The following is a 14980-nucleotide window of genomic DNA, read 5'->3' on the forward strand; positions in this document are numbered from 1 at the left end:
ATATAGGCTTCTTGACTCAATGCTAAAATCCTTTTAGATCTATCCCTATAGATCCGGATACCCAAAATGCGCTGAGCTTCTCCCAAATCTTTCATTTGGAAGTGATTTTCTAACCACTTCTTAACAGAAGCAAGCATATCTACATCATTCCCAATGAGTAATATGTCGTCCACATAAAGAAGTAAGAAAATAACTTTACTCCCACTAAACTTCATGTATAAACATGGTTCTTCAACACTTCGAGAAAAACCATTCTGTTTAATAACATGATCAAAACGATGATTCCAACTCCTTGACGCTTGCTTAAGACCATAAATGGATCTCTTAAGTTTGCATACTTTGTTAGGATTTTTAGGATCCACAAAACCCTCAGGTTGTGTCATGAACACTTCTTCTTCCAGAAACCCATTCAGGAAAGCGGTTTTGACATCCATTTGCCATATCTCATAATCATGAAATGCAGCAATCGCTAACATTATCCGAACAGATCTAAGCATAGCAACTGGTGCAAAAGTTTCATCATAGTGTAAACCATGAACTTGGGTTAAACCTTTTGCCACCAATCTAGCTTTGTAGACATCTTTATGTCCATCCATGCCGATTTTAATCTTCAATATCCACTTACACTGAAGAGGTCGAGCATCTTTAGGTAAGTCAACCAGGTCCCATACCTGATTATCGTACATGGAATCCATTTCAGATAACACCAAGGTATCTATCAGGCTGGCGACTAACCCTCTCTAACCTGGTAGGTTCAGAAGGAATAATAACTGATTCAGACGTAGAAGGAACATCTTCATGTACTGTCACATCAATTTGTGGCTCTTGAACTTCGTAAAGTTCAAATTTTCTCCCACTCTGTCTTCTAGAAAATAACTCCTTTTCTAGAAAGACAGCTTCACGAGCCACAAAAAATTTGTTCTCGTTACTATTGTATAAGTAATATCCACAAGTTTCCTTAGGGTAGCCTACAAAAATACATTTTTTAGAACGAGGTGCAAGCTTATCGTCAGACTTGCTCTTGACATAAGCATCACAACCCCATACTTTCATTGATGTGACCAATTATTGAGCATATTTAGTCCCCGAATTAGCCTCCTTCCTATGCTTTTTAGTGCATATTTGGGTCATTTACTATCTTTAGTCCTTTGTTTTGCATATTCTTTGAGGTTTTGTTTCCTTGGTAGGAGAGGAGTGCAAACCTTGCATTTTCATGGTAATATAGAGCTAAATTGATCAAATCTAATGACCAAGCATCAAAGTAAAGACAAGACTAGAAGGCCTTTGTAAATAATGTAGTAGATGGGCAATGATGAAGAAGATCCTTGAATCTCCGACAAAATCCCGGAGGATTGTTGGAAGAAGAAAAGAAGGAAAGAAGAAAAAGCTCACTGGACTGGAATCCGCTCGTCCCAGCATCGGGCCGCTCGTCCAAGAGCCACAATCTGAGCGTCCAAGCACCAGGCCGCTCGTCCAAGAGCTCCAGAATCCGCTCGTCCCACACACCAAGCCGCTCGTCCACCACCTCCAGAATCCGCTCGTCCCGACCCTTTGGACGCTCGGATTGGTCTCCAGTGCAGCCCGACTTCTTCTTGTTATACTCGGGATGCGCATATTTTCGAAAGACTAGCAAAAAGGAGACTCGCATCTTTCTTCGAGAGGAGCAGTTCCTCAACTTTTCTTAAGGACTTAATCGTCATTTAAGCCCTTAGTAACCCTAATTTGTGCACCTAATCCCATTATAAATACCCCATTATATTAATTAGATGATCATGTTCTTCTTATCAATCTTTAGTGTAGTCTATATTATTCTAATCTCTCTTTAATCTTGTAATCAACTTTTAATCAAGTATTAATACAAATCTCATTTCCTTAATTTCTCTATTGTTCATCCTTTATTTTGGGTAATTGAAGATTATTTGGGTTTATTTGGAGGATTGACAACCTTCCAATCATTCATCAAGTACTTCTATTATTCTTTGCTTATTATTTTGGAATCATCATTAGGTATAATTCTCTTAATCCCTTTTTAATTATTAATCATCTTTACTTATTCATCATGTTTTGCTTTGTTGATATGATTGACAACCTTGTTAACATGTTAAACTTGATAATGAGTGAGTAGTTTCCTTAACTAAGGTTAATGGGGAATTAGGGGAAACCAACATGGGGGATGATTCATGCTAAATCTAATATGTTCACATAATTTATTTGCTTGCTTGTTGTGATCTCAACTTATGCACATGTTATGTTTGATGAAATGCGAGCCTATGAATCCTTGCATTTTTTACCCATCACTTACCTTTTCAATGAGACTTGTAAGACATAAACCAACTCGAGTCTCATTAGACCATGCATATAGTTGAGTAGGGAGGATTAAGTCGACTTGTAGGTGTTGTACAATCTAATCGATTCGGCTCCGGGACCCAAACCTTCCTACGATTGTAAGATATAAACCAACTCGATCCTATCACAACAATAATTGCTTGCTTATAATTTGAGAATATGTTTGTATGATCAATTCCCATGAATCCCCTATGAACCTATGACACCCTAGTGCTTTTAATCAATTGTTTACATCTCATTTTAGTCATCTTGCTTGTTTACTTTTATTGTTATTTAGTTTAGTGATCTTCTTATCTCAACGCAAATTGTGACACCCCTAGACACCACTACTTGCAATCGAAAATCCTACATCAATACCCGTCCCTTGGGATCCGACCTTTACTTGCCTCTTTACTAATAGTAGAGTTGTTTGTGAAGTTATAAATATTGTTTTGGTCTAGGTGCTCCTAACGACAAGTAACCGAAATCTAAGCTCAAAGCGGACCGACCAAAAATGGCGCCGTTGCCGGGGACGGTGTTAACTTGATTTGATTTTCTTTGATTGTTATTAGTTGTGTCTTTCTTTGCCTTAGGGAAATAAAACTCCTCAAGGTTTGTTCTAATTGTTTTTGAGTTGTTTAATATTTTGCACGTCTAGAAGACCACAAGGTAACTTGTTACCCGTTGATCACGTAATTGAAAGGACTTTGACAACCAATAGAAGACTTGCTAGAAATACTTTGAGAGGTATTGGTGAGGTTGTAGATATTGAACCAAATACTATTGAGTTCATCAACCCTTTTGCAAGGGAAGGTGAGGAGAACCCAACACAAAATCAACCACACAATCAACCCACAATGCCTAAGTTTTCATCACATTCCGTACCAACCGAGGAGAACCTACCCAATGGTACTCCCACACCACAACACTTAACCGGAAATTTTATTGCAAACTCCGCATTTATCCAATTAGTCGAAAGAAGCCAATTTGGGGGGATGCCTAGTGAAGACCCTAATTCTCACATGGAGACTTTTTGTGACTATTGTGATGCGATTTCACAAACTGGAGTGACTCAAGACCAAATTCGATGGGTCTTATTTCCTTTTTCTCTAATTGGTACCGCGAAACAATGGTTAAAGAGCCTTGATAAGGCTACTCTTGGAATTGACACTTGGAAGAAGTTGGCTCTAGCTTTCTACAAAAAGTTCTACCCTCCGGAAAAGACTAACATGCTAAGAGCCCAAATCACGGTTTTTAAACAAAGGGACGAAGAATCTTTGTATGAAGCTTGGGAGCGATTCAAAGGAACCTGCCGCTCATGTCCTCATCATGGACTTAGCGAGTGGTTCTTGGTACAACAATTTTGGAATGGTCTTTATGAAGACTCCCGAAACATTCTCAACATGGGATCAAATGGTATGTTCACCGAAGTTGACGATAATCAAACTTGGAACAAGATTGAGGAAATGGCGGTCCATAATTCACAATATAGTAGACCTCGCAAGGCTACTAGAGGAGGAAAGCATGAAGTGGACTCTATTACTCAATTGGGTGCTCAACTTAGTGCTCATATTGATACCATCAACTTGAAGTTCGAAAAAGCTATGGCTAAGCTTGAAGAAGCCTCAAAATCACCAAAGCAACATGTTAATGCCATGGTAGCATCTTCATCGATTCCAAGTGGAATATGTGAGAATTGTGGAACTTTGGGACATGACCAAAGTGAATGTAGGGGAACAAGTGAGCAAGTGAATGCTTTTCAAGCATACAAAAGTGGTACCCCTTATTCCAACTATTACAATAAAAACACCAAATTCCATCCAAAACTCTCATAAAAAAGCCAAAATGTTCAAAACCCTCAACCGACATACACCCCACCTCCAATGAGAAACCAAAATCAAAGACCCTTTTACAACCAAAACCAAGGTTACCAAAATCAAACTCCATACAATCAACAAAATGACCAAGGTTTTGACGTTCAAAAAGCGGTCCTCCAAATGCAAAAGAATCAACAAAAATTTTCCAGTCAAATGCAAAAAGATAGCCAAGCAAAAGACATCACCATCAACAACATCCTAGCCCACACAAAAATGTTGGAAACTCAAATGACCCAACTAGCATCTTCAAGCTCTCAAAGACAAAAGGGGAAATTACCACCTCAAAGTAATCCCCCAAGACATGAAACAATTAGTGCCATCCACTTGAGGAGTGGTACAAGATATGAAGGGCCAAAGAAGCAAGTTGAGGATGAAGTTGTAGAGGCTAGTGACAAGGAAAGAGTTGTGCGAAACTCTAGGGAAGAAGAACCCACCAATCAAGAAGTTTCAAAGAAAAATGAAGAAAAGGCCAAAGAGAAGGAACCCATTGTGATTAGACTTCCATTCCCGAGTCGTCAAGCTAAGCCTATGTTTGATGACCAACTTGGAAAATTCATGGAAATTGTGAAGAATTTAGAAGTCTCGATTCCTTTAACGGAATTGATCAATCACGTTCCGGCCTATGCAAAGTACATGAAGGACATACTTACAAAGAAGAAATCAATCCGGAAGCTTGAGACTATTGCCTTCACTAAGGTGAGTAGTGCCATCCTTCAAGGGAGTTCACCTCCAAAGCTCAAGGATCCGGGAAGTTTCTCCATTCCATGCACTATTGGTGACACTACAATCAACAAAGCTTTATGTGACCTTGGGGCAGGTGTTAGTGTCATGCCATATTCGGTTAGCAAGAGGCTAGGAATGGGAGAACTTAAATGCACCAACATCACGCTTCAAATGGCGGATAGATCGACAAAGACACCTTTAGGGGTATGGGAAGCTGTTCCCGTGAGAATTGGAAAATTCTTCATCCCGGTGGATTTCGTTATTGTTGACAAGGAAGAAGACTCCAACATTCCTATTATCTTAGGAAGACCTTTCTTGCACACCGCGGGAGCGGTGATCGATGTGAAGCATGGAGAGCTCACCTTTGAAGTAGGAGATGAAACCATCACTTTCAATCTTGACAAGACCATGAGAACTCCCAGATTGCATGAGCCATGTTTTATGGTTGATCACTATAGCCGGAAAGATGATAGGAAGAAGTTGGAATTTCAATGGAGAAAGAAAGTGGATGATTTACCATCAAAAGAGCAAGGAAATTGCAACAATGAGAGCTTGAAAAGCTTACCCATGACAAGTGAAGAGAAAGGCCTCATTGGCCAAGACAAGAAAGAAGGAGAGTTGTATTTATCAACTCAAGACTTTTTTAGTGAGCAAGTAGACGAAGTATGCGGTCTTTGGGATGATGAGTTTAAAGGGATATTCAATCCCTATATTGGTAATGCTATGACCCAAGACCATCATGGAGAACAACAAGTGCAAAGATTTATTGAGGATCTTTATCATGATAATGAGCAAGCTTTCGACTACTTCTTCAAGGTGTTGAGTAACATTAACAACACCTTGAACATGCCCCCTTGACATCTCACATTGGATGAGAGTTTGGTGGAGTCCTCCCTAAACCACCATTTGTAAATATTCTAACTCCCTAACTTGCATTTCAATTATTCTATTGCATTTTTGTCATTTTTGGATTTAAATTTTTGTGCCTTGATCAAGATATTCATCATTTTGAGAGAAGTGAGGGAGGGACTTATGAATTTATTGTTGTGTAGTGCTTAGACTTAGTGTGGGGATAACAATCGCCTAGGCTATTCATGCCTTTGTAGTGCCCCTACAATGAAGAACACAAAAATCGAAGAATGAAATGACACGGGTTACGAAGCACCCACGGATGGACCTGAATCCGTGTGGTCAAGGAAGAATCCGAGCGGCCTGAGGGATAATCCGCTCGTCCTGAAGAAATCCCAGCGTCCAAACCATCAGACGCTCGTCTGGTGAAGCTGCAGAAAATAATATTTGGGTCTGACTGTTAATCCGAGCGTCCCAGCCAGAAAGACGCTCATCTCAGTCTGGACGGCCGTCCATCAAGAAAGACGCTCGTCTTTTTGCTGCCAAATTCTGGGATTTCTCCCTGGAAAGGAATCCGAGTGACCAAAGCAGAAGACGCTCGTCTCAGCTGAGGGAATCCGCTCGTCTTTCCTGCGATCCGCTCGTCCTGTGGCGTCTTTTCCTGAACCATTTTTTTGAAGAATCCGAGCGTCCCGACCCCTGGTCCGCTAGTCTCCCACTGCAGGTTCAAAATTAACGGATCATTTTAAACCCCTCCTCTCCCATTCATTCTCATTTCTTCAAAATACAAACACTACCCAAAACCCTCATCCTCTCCATCCACAAAAACAATTTCCCTCAACCAAATTCAACCAAATCAAATCCAAACTCTCTCACAACAAAAATTAATCACTTCTTTTGCAACAACAAGTGATTCAAACACCAAAATCATCAAGTTTTGAGTCGATTTTTAGGACACAAAGCAACATTCATTCATCCTAAATCGATTTGGGCATTACTAAAAATTGAAGATTTCAATCTTCCATTGGTGAAATTAAGCAAAGGAGAATGGCAAGAACAAAAGGTGGAAACAAGGCACCCCAAAAGAAGACACTTTCCAAAAGGCAATTGGCTCTTCAAGCAAAACAAGTATCAAAGGCATTGGTAGTCCATGAGGCAAGGTTGGAGGTTCAAGAAAAAAATCCCCCTATGGAAGCTACTACTTCAACTCCGGTCATTGAACAATTATCCAATTATCCGGAGGTAATTTTCACTTTCGACTCTCATAGGGAGAAATTCATTCTCTTTGCTAAGAAAACCATCATGCCTACTAAGTTTATTTGTGAAGATGCATTGTCAAAGTTGGGTGTCCTTGAACAAACTAAGACCTTTTTCGAGTCTATGGAGTTAAGTAAATTATTTAAAATGGAAGAATTGACATACCCCTCCCTTACCTTGGAATTTTTGAGTTCTTTGAAAGTCACAAGGGTGGAGACTCAAACCGTCATTGAGTTTCGTCTTGAAAATGTTGATAGATGCTTATCTTATGACGAATTGGGTAAGATATTTGGCCTTAGTGATAGTGCAAAATTTACAAAGATGTCTACCAAGTATGACCCCGCTCCTCTTTGGATGGCAATTTCCGGAAGGAAATTCACACGTTTTCATGATTGTCGTGCTCTTTTAGTCCACCATCCGGGCATTAGAGTATGGCATAAGGTCATTGGGAATACTTTGATAGCTAGAAATGGCACAAATCATCTTACCAAACTCGATTTTATTCTTCTTGAGTCGGCTTTGAACATTGGGAGAGAATTTACCAAGCCATACAATGCTTTACGACTTTTGGTTGATCGATGGCTTAATGTTGATTGTGGCAAACAAGGCACGGCCTTTATTGCCAATGGGGGACTAGTTACCGATTTGGATAAGCATTTTAACCGGGATTTCAACAAGAACAACACTTATGCACCGGTAAAAGGTGGCCATCTTATCGATTTGCCCACCATGATTCTAAAGTTTAAGTGGGTCAAGAATGATACTCTTGACAACAAGTTTGGGTGGTTGACAAATGAAGCTAGATCCTTCACTTTGCCTAGCAAAATTTGCCGATTGAACGTTCACCGACCGAACTACCTTCTCCCACTCTCCGAAGAGACCGAGTATATCATTCAACACCAAGGAGACGAAGTTGCCGAGCCCTCCTCCTCCATTATCACCCCACCTTACCCATTTGAGTACCACGAGTTCAACCCCAAAGATGCCAAGGCGGGAAATGATTACTTGACTCTACTCATGAGGGAAATGCATAAACAAGCTTACAATGATAGAGTTGATGCTTACAAGGCCCAATATCCGCCCCTTCTACATCTAGCTAGGCAAGGACTTCTTGATCCATCTTGTCCTTTGCCTAGTTGGACGGATAGGGAAGTATTCTTTCCTAGCACTTCTAGTGGTGGTAGACCGGGTGGAGAGGAAATGGTTGTTGATGAGAGTGGTGACCAAGAAGGAGAAGAAGAAGAAGTTCAAGAAGAGGAGAAAAGTGAGGAAGAACAAGGAAGTTAAAGTGAGAGTGGACATGATTCCACATCTATGGAGGTTGATGATGCCTCAAGCGAGGAAGATGATGATAATGATGATACGATGGGTGAGGATTAGCAAACTTTTGGAGGCTCCTACATTCTTACACCTCCCTTATGGTTTGTCTATTTCTCTTGTTTTTCTTTTATCTTGATCATTTTATTGGAGTCCTAGCAACATTGGAGGACTAACACCTTGGCAACATTAAGGTGTTCATTTTTATTGTTCCCAACTTGAAAAATCCAAAATGACAAATTTTAGTTTCATCCATTGCATTCCATGTGCATGAACTCCCCCAAAATTCTTGACATTAGAAATAATGTCTACTTTGGTTTGGGGAAGTCCATGCATATGCATTGGGAGCTAATCTAAATTATGTTCTCCGCCATAACAAAAACACATGCATCATGTAGTATAGTTTAGTGTAGTTTGCATTTAGTTTAAAAATCATGCATTTTCATTGCATAATTTCCTATCGTATTGGCCATTGAGGACAATGCCCATACTAGTGTGGGGATGGGAAATTCTAACTTGACTTTTATACAAAATCCAAAAAAATCAAAAAATTTCGAAAATCCAAAAAAATTGAAAAATTGAAAATCCAAAAACATGTTCATTTCCTTTGTAGTGTATTCTTGTATATATATTGTTTTGTATATATTGTCTTTGTTCATCCTTTTTCACATTGATTGACTACGCCACATCCGAGACATGAGGATAATGAAGACCGCATGGTATGATCTTTCCAATCTCCTTTTTCCTCTCTATGTTAATGACTATGTGGCTTTATTTTGATTGATGTGGTATAAACAATGTGAATTTAGGATTGCATTTAGATTATTTGGCATATTAGTTGGTAGAAGCATATGCATTAGGATGTATAAATGTTAGTTGCATCATGTCATGTAGTTTGCATGTTAGAAAATTTTTGTGAAACCGTCTATTTGGGAAGCTTGACAAGTGTACATAGGCCCTAGTTGATACTTTTTCTTCTTAAGACTTTGCTTCTTAGAATACTTATAAAACACCCTAGAATGTGTCATGCTAGTATCCTTTGACCCATGGATGAAGGCCTAGTCAAGAGTACCTTGTGGTGTGATAACTCCTTGGCTACCGTTTATTCCAAGGTGACCCTTGAAACCATGCAACCATCATCCATGTTCTACCACATCTTGTCATCAAAAGGGAATGGGCACAAAAATTGTTCAAAATTTGAGTTCAAGAAATGAAAAGAAAAGAAAAAGTTTGCAAATGCATCAAAAGAAAAAAGGATTAACAAAAATGAAAAACTCCTATGCTTCAAATATAAGGCACCCTCGTTACTAATTGGGGTGACTTTGAAAATGTTCAAAAGAAAATGCAAAAAGTTGAAAGTTGTCAAGTATTGAAATGCCAAACATCAAAAGAAATGGCAAAAAGAAAGTGTTCTCAAAAGTTATATGCCACAAGAAAATGGGGGGAAAAACAACAACAAAAGCAAACTCCCAAATGAAACTCAAATCTTATTGATCCCTTTATCCATCGAATCCACTTTTGTGCATGGTAGAGAGGGGACGACCCTTCTTCTTGTCTAGGCAAGAGGGGGAATTCCGCGATCCTCCAGTGTTTCTAACACCATAGGGAGTCTACTCTTGACAAAAGCATTTAACGATTGAGAACAAAGGTACCCTAGATTGACACAACTTGGAGGTGATTTATTGGTATCCTTCTAGGCTTAGTAATTTGAAGAAACCATATCTATAAAGGAGTGTGTACCCTTGAATTGCTTCCCCTTTAGATAATTTCCGCCACTTAGATGAGGAAAGTGGCTATTCCTTTTGTAGATGCATCCATTACTTGATTTTGTGTGCTTTAATGATTAGGATGTGTCGCCATTTTGGCAAGACCCACCTTGCCTTGGAAGAAGGCATCCTACCTCATGGTTGTCTTGTTGTGAGTTGAAGTGGCGGAGTGAGACCCGCTAATTGTCTCATATCGGCTATATTAGTAGGTTAGTTTAAATAAGGGTCCTAGTTTTGTCACCTCTTCACTCGGGACGAGCAAAGGTTCGGTTTGGGGATATTTGATGTGACCAATATTTGAGCATATTTAGTCCCCGAATTAGCCTCGTTCTTATGCTTTTAATGCATATTTGGGTCATTTACTATCTTTAGTCCTTTGTTTTCCATATTCTTTGAGATTTTGTTCCCTTGGTAGGAGAGGAGTGCAAACCTTGCATTTTCATGGCAAAATAGAGCTAAATTGATCAAATCTAATGACCAAGCATCAAAGTAAAGACAAGACTAGAAGGCCTTTGTAAATAATGTAGTAGATGGGCAATGATGAAGAAGATCCTTGCATCTCCGACAAAATCCCGGAGGATTGTTGGAAGAAGAAAAGAAGGAAAGAAGAAAAAGCTCACTGGACTGGAATCCGCTCGTCCCAGCATCGGGCCGCTCGTCCAAGAGCCACAATCTGAGCGTCCCAGCACCAGGCCGCTCGTCCAAGAGCTCCAGAATCCGCTCGTTCCACACACCAAGCCGCTCGTCCACCACCTCAAGAATCCGCTCGTCCCGACCCTTTGGACGCTCGGATTGTTCTCCAGTGCACCCCGGCTTCTTCTTGTTGTACTCGGGATGCGCATATTTTCGAAAGACTAGCAAAAAGGAGACTCGCATCTTTCTTCGAGAGGAGCATTTCCTCAACTTTTCTTAAGGACTTAATCGTCATTTAAGCCCTTAGTAACCCTAGTTTGTGCACCTAATCCCCATTATAAATACCCCATTATACTAATTAGATGATCATGTTCTTCTTATCAATCTTTAGTGTAGTCTATATTATTCTAATCTCTTTTTAATCTTGTAATCAACTTGTAATCAAGTATTAATACAAATCTCATTTCCTTAATTTCTCTATTGTTCATCCTTTATTTTGGGTAATTGAAGATTATTTGGGTTTATTTGGAGGATTGACAACCTTCCAATCATTCATCAAGTACTTCTATTATTCTTTGCTTATTATTTTGGAATCATCATTAGGTATAATTCTCTTAATCCCTTTTTAATTATTGTTAATCATCTTTACTTATTCATCATGTTTTGCTTTGTTGATATGATTGAAAACCTTGTTAACATGTTAAACTTGATAATGAGTGAGTAGTTTCCTTAACTAGGGTTAATGGGGAATTAGGGGAAACCAACATGGGGGATGATTCATGCTTAATCTAATATGTTCACATAATTTATTTGCTTGCTTGTTGTGATCTCAACTTATGCACATGTTATGTTTGATGAAATGCGAGCCTATGAATCCTTGCATTTTTTACCCATCACTTACCTTTTCAATGAGACTTGTAAAACATAAACCAACTCGAGTCTCATTAGACCATGCATATAGTTGAGTAGGGAGGATTAAGTCGACTTGTAGGTGTTGTACAATCTAATCGATTTGGCTCCGGGACCCAAACCTTCCTAGGATTATAAGATATAAACCAACTCGATCCTATCACAACAATAATTGCTTGCTTATAATTTGAGAATATGTTTGTATGATCAATTCCCATGAATCCCCTATGAACCCATGACACCCTAGTGCTTTTAATCAATTGTTTACATCTCATTTTAGTCATCTTGCTTGTTTACTTTTATTGTTATTTAGTTTAGCGATCTTCTTATCTCAACCCAAATTGTGACACCCCTAGACACCACTACTTGCAATCGAAAATCCTACATCAATACCCGTCCCTTGGGATCCGACCTTTACTTGCCTCTTTACTAATAGTAGAGTTGTTTGTGAAGTTATAAATATTGTTTTGGTCTAGGTGCTCCTGACGACAAGTAACCGAAATCTAAGCTCAAAGCGGACCGACCATTCATGTATCGCAAATTCGGGACCTTCCCTTTCCATATCTCATATGGAGTTTTGTCAGTTGCTTTAGTGGGACTTTTATTAAGTGATCGTACAGCAGATAAAATGGCAAAACCCCAGAATGACTTAGGTAACTCTGTTTGACTCATCATTGATCGGACCATATCTAATAAAGTTCGATTCCTCCTTTCAGCCACACCATTTAATTGTGGTGTGCCAGGAGGAGTTAACTGAGATACAATACCGCAGTTTATAAGGTGATCTTTAAAGTCATTGCTTAAATATTCCCCACCACGATCTGATCGTAATGTCTTAATCTTCTTATTTAAATTGATTTTCTACTTCATTCTGAAACTCTTTAAACTTATCAAAAGCTTCACTTTTATACCTCATTAAGTAGATATACCCATATCTACTCATGTCATCGGTAAAAGTAATGAAATAGACATAATTACCTCTAGCAGTGACTGTCATTGGACCACACACATCGGTGTGTATTAAACCCAACAACTCACTAGCTCGAGATCCTTTTCCTTAAAAAGGTGAACGAGTCATCTTGCCAAGTAGACAAGATTCGCATGTACCAAATTATTCGAAATCAAAAGGTTTAATTACACCAGTCGACACTAGTCTTTTAATGCGCTTCTCGTTGATGTGTCCTAATCGACAATGCCATAAATAAGATAGATCTGTATCACCAGTTTTGAGTCTTTTATTATCTAAATGATAAACATCGTTGCAAGTATCTAAAATATAAATACCATTGATCGAAATAGCTTGGCTATGTACAATCCCATATAGGGAAAAAGTACAACACTTGTCTTTAATTACAAAGGAAAAACCTTCTGTGTCGAACACAGATACTGATATTATATTTCTAGACAATGTTGGTACAAAATAACAATTATTAAGATACAACTGCAACCCCAAAGCTAAACTAAGTACATAAGTTCCTACTGAGACGACGGCTACCTTAGACCCGTTACCCATTCGGAGATCAACATCACCCTTGTTTAGCTTTCTTATGCTTTTTAGGCCCTGCAAATGATTGCACAAGTGAGAACCACAACCAGTATCTAATACCCAAGTTGTATTTGAAGCATAATTTATGTCTATCATAAAAGATTCGGTTGAGAAATTACATGTTGGCTTCACAATGCCAGCTTTGATGTGATCCATGTATTTCGTACAATTACGCTTCCAATGTCCCTTGTTATTACAGTAATTACAACTAACTTTAAGAGGATTAACCATTCTAATCAGTAATACCCAAAGCTTCGCTATCCAAATCCCTATACCACTCCCTAGCAGCATCTCAGAGCGAAAAGAGAAACAGAGTTTCTTTGATCTGATCCTGTGTCACGCCCTCTAGTGGAGGAATAGAACAGACATAATCAATGAAAATCTCCATATGCTTTGCTGGGTCTTCATCTGCAGCTCCACTGAATTGGTTCCTCTCCACTAAATATATATACGAAGGACGGGGCTCAAAGGAACCATCTGTACCAGCTGGGAGAGCGTATCCCTTTGGGATATCCTGAACTTTAGGCCCAAAATGATGCGCTATGCTTCTGCTCTCCATCTATCAGGAGTACTCAAGCCTTCCTCCTGAAATAACTTCTCTAATAGTCTCTGTCTAGCGCAATGTGACCTGCATATAAGAAGAAACTACAAGAAGAAGATAAATATTGCCTCAAGGAATGGATGCTCCTTGAGAACAAAAAGTAAAATTAAAACAACTAAAAATTTACGCTGCCTCCCCGGCAACGGCGCCAAAATTTGATACCGTCGTTTAGTATCAAAAATAATATTTATAACTTAAATACTACTAACAGAAGCTAGTGGTAAGCAGGGTCGAACCACAGGGAGGTAGGGAATTATCAGTTGCCTATATTTAGTCTATAAGTGATGGGGGGTTTGATTTTGCGCTATAACTAATGAATGAAAATAAAATAAATCTAAAACTAAAGCGAATAAAAATGCGAATAAAGTAAAAGTATGTGAACAATGACTAAAAGGGAGCTAAAACGATCGGTTCACTGTAGTTTTGACGGCCGTAATCCTAAGTAAGTCTGATAAAAATCATGTAGATGGGCAAATAAGAAGTCCTCTCGGTCCAACTTAACTAGAAGCGCCTTTCAGCCTATGCTACTGGTCCCTAGGTCTCACTAATAGTATCTCTCGCCCCGAAAAGTGATTCCTAAAGCCTAAATTACTTATCTTTCGATCTTAGCGTAATTTAGTCGTTTCAATTATTAGTTTATTTCCCTTCCCTATCTCTCGATCTTCTGGGTCGGTCAATTCCTAAGTATTTAACAAGTCTCCTCTCGGTCTCGTCGTTAAAATTGCAATTAAAACATGGAAACGGTGCTAATCTAACACGATGCAGTCGATCGACCAGTTAAGCCAGTCGATCGACCAACGGGTACATTCGATCGACCAACAAGATCAGTCGATCGACCATACCCCGACTCAGGTCTACCTATTCTATGCCGTCTACACTACAGATCCCTTCACATCTTAGCACGGTGAATTTAGCTGCTCATGGTAAATTTAACAACAACTACGAAATTGATAACAACAATTAAAGAAGGCATAATTAACGTAATTGAATAATAAACTTGCAATAATTGAATTAAGGGCATGAAGCAATTCCGAATGCAAAAAGAACTGTTTTGAAAACTAAACTAATGAATGATAATTGAAACAATAAAATTGAATCTGTAAGAATAGTCTTTTTCTTTGAATTCTCCTCTCTCTAATTCTGATGAATGAGGTCACGTTATATTGGAGTTTAACGT

At 39.0% G+C, this 14980-nt stretch overlaps 1 non-coding gene across 1 annotated transcript; it reads right to left on the reverse strand.

The window, feature by feature from the left end:
• Positions 1–3554: 3554 nt before the first annotated feature.
• LOC141654383 (small nucleolar RNA R71) lies at positions 3555–3661 on the reverse strand. The gene has a single exon (XR_012547943.1). It is a non-coding gene; the product is annotated as a small nucleolar RNA R71 (small nucleolar RNA).
• Positions 3662–14980: the final 11319 nt, after the last annotated feature.

Source organism: Silene latifolia, chromosome 4 (genome assembly GCF_048544455.1).
Source record: "Silene latifolia isolate original U9 population chromosome 4, ASM4854445v1, whole genome shotgun sequence".
NCBI classification, from domain to species: domain Eukaryota; kingdom Viridiplantae; phylum Streptophyta; class Magnoliopsida; order Caryophyllales; family Caryophyllaceae; genus Silene; species Silene latifolia.